Raw genomic sequence first — 7183 nt, 5'->3', positions numbered from 1 at the left:
AACAACAGATTCAACACACTTTAAAGGTGCAGTATAATGGTTTGGTAGTTTATTTACAGAATGCATGCTGCTCATTCACACATTGTTCATGAATATTTACCACCACCAACTTCTAAGTATTCATTAGGACTAGGAACACACACTCACACACACACACACACACACACACACACACACACGCACACGCACACGCACACGCACACGCACACGCACACGCACACGCACACGCACACGCACACACACACACACAGACTCCCTGCATCTCAAATTTGACCTCTTCCCCCTCCAGTTCTCCCGACACCCGCCTCCTTCGACCGCCTGCAGGCAGGATTTTGGAGCTTCTGCTCTTTCATATTGAGATTATTTTGGTCCCCATGCAGTCAAATCCTGGGAAAAACTCCAAATTCAAGAAGTTTTAGTGTGGCAGGCAAGTGGTTCTTTGCTGAATGATGATGAGGCATTGTGTAGCCATATCGACAAGCAAGTCAGATGCCAGCTAGCATAGCTCGCAATTACGTACATCATTATAAATGTAATTACAGATAAAATAAAATATCCTTACTCCTCATCTTCAAGCAATGTTGTGCAGCAGTTAAAGGGACACTGTGTGAGATTTTTAGTTGTTTATTTGCAGAATTCATGCTGCCCATTCACTAATGTTACCTTTTTAATGAATACTTACCACCACTATCAAATGCTAAGTATTCATTATGACTGGACAAATTGCACTTTTCATACATGAAAAGGGGGATCTTCTCCATGGTCTGCCAGTTTGAATTTCCAAAAATAGCCATTTTTAGCTGTAAAAATGACTGTACTTGGCCCATACTACAAAATATGTATTAATTACTTAGTAAACTTTCATTTAAAGATCAAATTTGGCAATAGGCAGCACAGTTTCAATGAGCAGCATAGTTGCAGTACCTTTTTTGACCATTTCCTGCACAGTGTAGTGTACCTTTAAGATTTACTTACTTACTCACTCACTCACTTATTTCTTATGTAATTTAATGACATTAGCTAGTGTAATTGGTATGTAATATCATGTGCTTGTAGAAATAGTTACACCATACATTTTCTTTTACTTTTACTCTCATTTATGGTAATTTGACTTTGCACAAATACTCTATGTGCATGTATATAAATTCACTCTGAAATATTAACACATGTACCTTCTACCTTCAAAGCTGATGTGAATCGTCTTGTAAAAAAATGAGTGTTTTTGATGTCCTTTGTCAACAGCAACGTCCTAACTAAAGTCTGCCCACCGCTGATGCTTTTCAGAACAAAGAATGTCCTTACTGAACATCGTCATGACACCAATACCGACAGCCGTCTCATTTCCTGTCCTTTTTATTCCCTTCTTTGAAGTTCAACTTACGGTGCCGAAGCAATGACAGCAACTTCTGTAGCTGTTGTGAGTAGGGCCCATATTTTTTTCTTTTTTTCCGTACGTCCTCTTCGCTCCATCAAACAAAATGGAGGCTGTTTGATGCTTGTTTCATGGGAGTCGCACCCTATCCCCCTGGACCCCTAGCCTAGCCTCGCCTACCCCACCCCTAGTATACCAGGACTTTGAAGTCAGCGGAGAAGAGCAGCTGAGCTCTAGTCTGTGCTGTGCAGTGCACCACATATTTCCAACTCGCTCACCAACCCCATGCTCACATCTAGGGCCACTGACAGCTTTGGCCGGGTCCGGGACTTAGTCATCTGAAAGGCCCACCAATCAATTCATACAGTGTAACCCCAGCCCATCCTCCCTCCATCGTTCCATCCACATGGAGCCCCAGGGCCACTGACAGCTTCAGCCGGGCCGTGAAAAAAGCCATCTGACAGACCCCCCCGACTCAATACATACAATGTAATGAGGGCCAAATTCAGGGGTTCCCGTTCTCCTTGGGTCTGGTACAACTGACCCCTTTGCCCTCCTCACTCTCTGTTTCCCTGCCTATCTCTTTCTCATCTCTGCATCCGTCATACCAACCCAGCCCACCCTCCTCCCTATCCCTCCATCCATATCCATCCCTACGGAGCTCTATGGGAAAATGGAACCCCCTGCCAGCATCATTAGCAGTCACAGCATCAGGATCGGCATCCAGCTTCAGCACCACCACCTGTCCATCAAAGGGTGTGATGATGAGCAAAATACAAACACCGGGGGGATGAACAGCAGGGGAGCAGCAGGGATGGGATGGGATGGGATGAGATGCTGTCTGCCTGCGGTACCTGCCCACCTGTCTGGGTGGGTGCTGCCTGTTTCTCTGGCAAACACATCTTGATGTTACGTATTCGCACTGCACAGGCTGCCACTGCACTCAACCTCAAAGTCGTCTCATTCACAACATCTGTGTACGTTACTGTAGGTCATGAATGTTTCATATTTTGTGGCTGAATTGAGCATTTTTTGTGCAGAGGTATGTATGGAGGATGTACTGTATGTATGGATGCATGTGGTTCAATAGTCAGGCCTGCTGAGAATGTTAATTGGGGTTAGTGAGTAGAGGTTCATAGGTCTATCCATCCATCCATTGATTCACTGACATGTACAATACCGCCTGCCCCGCACACACCGCTGACAGCTTTGGTCAGGCCCGGGACAAATTCATCTGAAAGGACCCCACACCCAGTACATACAAGGTCACGTACAGTCTGTAGTGCACATGTGTGTGTGTTTTGCCTCAGTTCTTCTAGTTCAGTTTCAATTTCACCATTCATTATCCGCCGGAGGTAGAGGGCCGCGCGTGAACTTTCAGGTCAAAGGCAGCAGCAAATGAAAGGATCAGGTGTGGAGAACTACATGGCAGTGTTCCCTTTGACGTGCATGGCCACACACGGAGACACACACACACGCACACACACACATACAGACAGACACACATGCATGCACATGCACATTCACATTCACATTCACATTCACGCATGCACACGCACACGCACACACACACACACACACACACACACACACACACACACACACACACACACACACACACACACACACACACAGATACACTAATAAGCCGTGTCCTGAACTGAGCCCAGGCCACAAACTCAGCATTTGGAGCTGAGCCCTTCACACAGCGAGTCAGGGGCCAGACCACAGCCTGTGTGTGTGTGTGTGTGTGTGTGTGTGTGTGTGTGTGTGTGTGTGTGTGTGTGTGTGTGTGTGTGTGTGTGTGTGTGTGTGTGTGTGTGTGTGTGTGTGTGTGTGTGTGTGTGTGTGTGTGTGTGTGTGTGTGTGTGTGTGTGTGTGTGTGTGTGCGTGCTTGGAGATGAGCCCTTTGCACAGCGAGTAAGGGGCCAGACCACAACACTTGCTGCCAGCAGGTTTCCTGGATGGGGGACAGGGGGATAGAGAAAAGAGAGATAGATAGAGAAAGAGGGAGAGAGAGTGTGTGTGTGTGTGAGAGAGAGAGAGATGCAGAGAGAAAGAGAAAGAGAGATGGAGAGAGCAAGAGTGAGAATAAGAACGAGAGACACTGGCGGTATTCCACTTCAAACTGACTTGTGTTGACTTGTCTGGGTGTTTGCCTTGCGGTTCGATATGTGTACACGGTCCGGCTCAATTGAGAAAGCAGAATGGCAGCGTGTGATGGAGGGAGAGAATGAAGAAATCGTGACATTTAACCCACTGTGCATAGTAAGGGCCCACTGCAACTCCTTAGACTTTAAAGCCTGCACTTACATAATAAATTGCTTGGCTTTTTCATGCAATGTTTTGGTAAATCATGTAGCTATTACGAACAGTTCCCGCAAGAGGCAGAGATAGGGAGAGAGAGAGAGACAGAGACACAGAGTGACAAGACAGGCTGACAGACAGACAGAGACATGGTACATTGTAATAATCACACGTGTATACACAACCTGTACATTCATGTGCACAGTACACGCACAATAGCCTACTCACATTTGCCCACACACAGCACCACACAATACATGCATACCAGTACACAATCAACTGAAACATGGAGGTGTGTGTTTGTGTGTGTGTGCCTGTACTGCACCAATCCTACTTCGTGAGGCCACTGCTATTGGAGCACACTCACATGCTGGGGGCCCAGCTCCATGTCTTAACCCCTTTTGCTGGGGGAGTTTTGTTGTTACTTGTAAAGGTAAAAGTGCAAAAACATTTCCTCACTGACAGGTTAGGGTTATGGATTGTTTTGGTTTGGGCACAGTTTAGCATTTTTCAGCTATTGTTAGCATAAATATGAATGGAAGGCCCCCACAAAGATAGGAAGGGCCCTATAAGGGCCCCACAAAGATATAAAGGTTGGGTTGTGTGCATGGGGGCCGCTAGGGGGGGAAAAGTGGTACAGATTCTAAGGGCCCAAGCACTGATAGGAGCCCTTAAGGGGGGCGAAGCACTGACAGGGGCCCTTAAGGGGGCCCAAAATTCGATTTTTTTTATGGGGCCAAACATTTCTGGCGGCGCCCCTGGTTGTGTGTGTGTGTGTGTGTGTGTGCATGCGTGTGCACACGTTAATGTCAATGTCAATGTGTGCTTGTGCCCACATATTGTATCCACAGCCATCTCGGGCAAATTTCTTCATCTTCTCCTCTCTCGGCCCTCCACTCTAGTTGTTGCCATAAGCCCTTCTTTCTTCATCCTCGGCTGTACTGTCCTCCCCCAGCTGGCTCTCCGTCTGTCTGTCATCCTTTTTGCCTTTTGGCTTCCATGTCAGAGCCTATTTGGTTATTGTTTTCTTCTTTCTGAGTATTTCAACGACGGTATCCACTTCCATTTCCTCCTCCGCTGCTAAGAGTTGGTCGTGACTAATGCAATTCTGGCAAAGACATCAGTGTTCAGTTTGTATTCAAAGTTTGCAAATACAAAAGCATGAACTTTGCAGTGAAGAAGTTATTTGAGGGCTTAAGCAGGCCAGGTTTTATCAGAGCACATTAATTACTTCGTAATTCATTTTAGGTCTGGTCCTCGGTGCCCTGGAGCACTTGGGCGGGAGGAGTGAGCTCAGCTTTAAAATGACCTCTTACCAATCACTGATTGTTGATGACATATTTTATTATGTTCACAAGTGCACTCGCTTATTGGCCGGTAACAACGGTTTCCTGAAAACCGCGATTGAAATTTGGAGCTTATATTTAAAGTTGAATCATCACCTCAAACAACAGAAGATGCATCTGTATTAAAATGAAAACAGAAGGAGAATACAGTTGCAATGTGAAATGTGATGTGTGAAGTACTCTGATACATTTCATAGGTGTTCCCTATTCATTCATTTCTCTTTTTTTGGAAGACAATTACAGTGGAAATAGCCATTGCCGAAACATCATCTCACAATGAACAGTTGGATAATAGCTACCGATGCCTTTTGTAATGGAATGGAATGGAGGACTTTATGACTTATGATTCTGCAGCTGGGCACATTTGTACAGAGATCCCCAGGAGTGTTACAGCACTGCAACACCTATAGTAGGTACTGTTGCAGGGATTATACTGCTGTTGTTGCTAGTGCTAAAAGGGCCTTTACGCCCTTGGTAAAACAGAAGATGAAATAAAACATAAAATAGTGACAGAAATTGGATCCTGGCTATCAAACATCTGGGCACCAAACCGACCAGGGGTCCGTATCTCGAAAGCGTCTTTGCTAACGACGGTAGCAACGTCCTTCGTAAGAGCGACTCAACTCTCTCTTGACAGCGACGCTCACCACTAAATCCAAGGGAACGGTAAGACGGTCTTAAAGGGGCAGTTTGGTCAATTTCAACATGCAGTTGTAATGCTCACACTACCCTGGACTTGTCAGTGCCTGAGATTTTTTTTTCTTCTTCTTCAGCCGTTTCCGAGATCCTGGTCATTGTAATGAACAAAACATCCAAAAGGTTATAAAACATCAGCAGACAACTAGCAAACAGCAGTACCTTTTGGGAAAATATTTGGAGTTGGCCTATGTTTCATTTTTTAAAAATGTAAACAAACGCTGCCCCCATTAGAATTGCTCATATCTCGGAAAGGGCTGAGCCGAAAAATGTGGCATCACCAGGTACTGACAAGTCAAGGGTAGCGTGAGCAACACAACTGCATGTTGAAATTGACCAAACTGTCCCTTTAAGACGGTCTTAAGACGGTTAGAAACGACAAGAATCGAGAAACCGACCATATCAAGCACACAAACTAACACAGAATCCCTGCTCTGTGATGCCACAGTGAACATTTTGGATTTGAACAGTGAGTGTAATGCAATGTAATTCAATGATCTCTTTCTCTCACTATCTGCCCAACCAAACATCCCCCCATTCCATCCATAGAGCTTGAAAGTCCCGCCCCTTAGTTCTGTATTTCACGGGACCTAAGCTGACCATTTAACAACATGATAGCGAGAAAATATCTTCTGATTTCAGTCATTATATGCGCTGGGCTGCTGTTTAAGAGGTTAGATATAGATTTTTCATGCAGAAGTATGAATGTTTTGTTCCGAGACCGTCTGCATGAAAAATGTGAAGAAGCACACCTTTCTACATCGTTTGGAGTTTCGTACGAAAATTTAAACAAAAATATCAGAAACAACATACCTGTATGTGGAGCTCGTGGCACAATTCGAAGGGGATCGAAATATCATTTTAATACCGCCATTGGATTACATGCTACGATTTTCGGCTAAAAACACTGTTGAGGTCCCATGAAATCGGGGGAAGTGACGTCACTTTCAAGCTCTATTCACCCCTCCACCCCCCTCTCCCTTCTTCCCCCTATCTGTGTGTGCTGAGTGTAAGCAGCTTGCTGCTGCTGTGTGCAGTGGAGTGTTTGCCTTGCTAGTGCTGTGTGGTGTGTGGGCCCTGGGAGAGTATATACGATGGCAACTGCTCTGACCTGCTCATTTGGGGGAATAATAGGCCTATTTTATTTTTCCTCAGGCCTTCAAAATGGCTGGGGGCCGCCTCCTCTTCCTCTAACTCTTCCTCTCCGCTGAACAGAGGCCTATGCTTGAGTGTGTGTGTGTATGTGTGTCTCCTCTCCTCTCCTCAATCTATCCCCACTCTCCTCTCCTCTCCTCTCCTCTCCTCTCCTCTCCTCTCCTCTCCTCTCCTCTCCTCTCCTCTCCTCTCCTCTCCTCTCCTCGGAGCTTGAGTCTCAGTGTGATTAATTGCCATCTCCACTGTCTCTCCGTCCCTGTATACCGTCGCCTCTCTTCTCCTCTCTTCTTTTCTCTCTCCTCCTTTT

This window comes from Engraulis encrasicolus, chromosome 19 (genome assembly GCF_034702125.1).
Source record: "Engraulis encrasicolus isolate BLACKSEA-1 chromosome 19, IST_EnEncr_1.0, whole genome shotgun sequence".
NCBI classification, from domain to species: domain Eukaryota; kingdom Metazoa; phylum Chordata; class Actinopteri; order Clupeiformes; family Engraulidae; genus Engraulis; species Engraulis encrasicolus.
The sequence above is the reverse complement of the archived record's forward strand: the minus strand, read 5'-3'. Positions refer to the sequence as shown.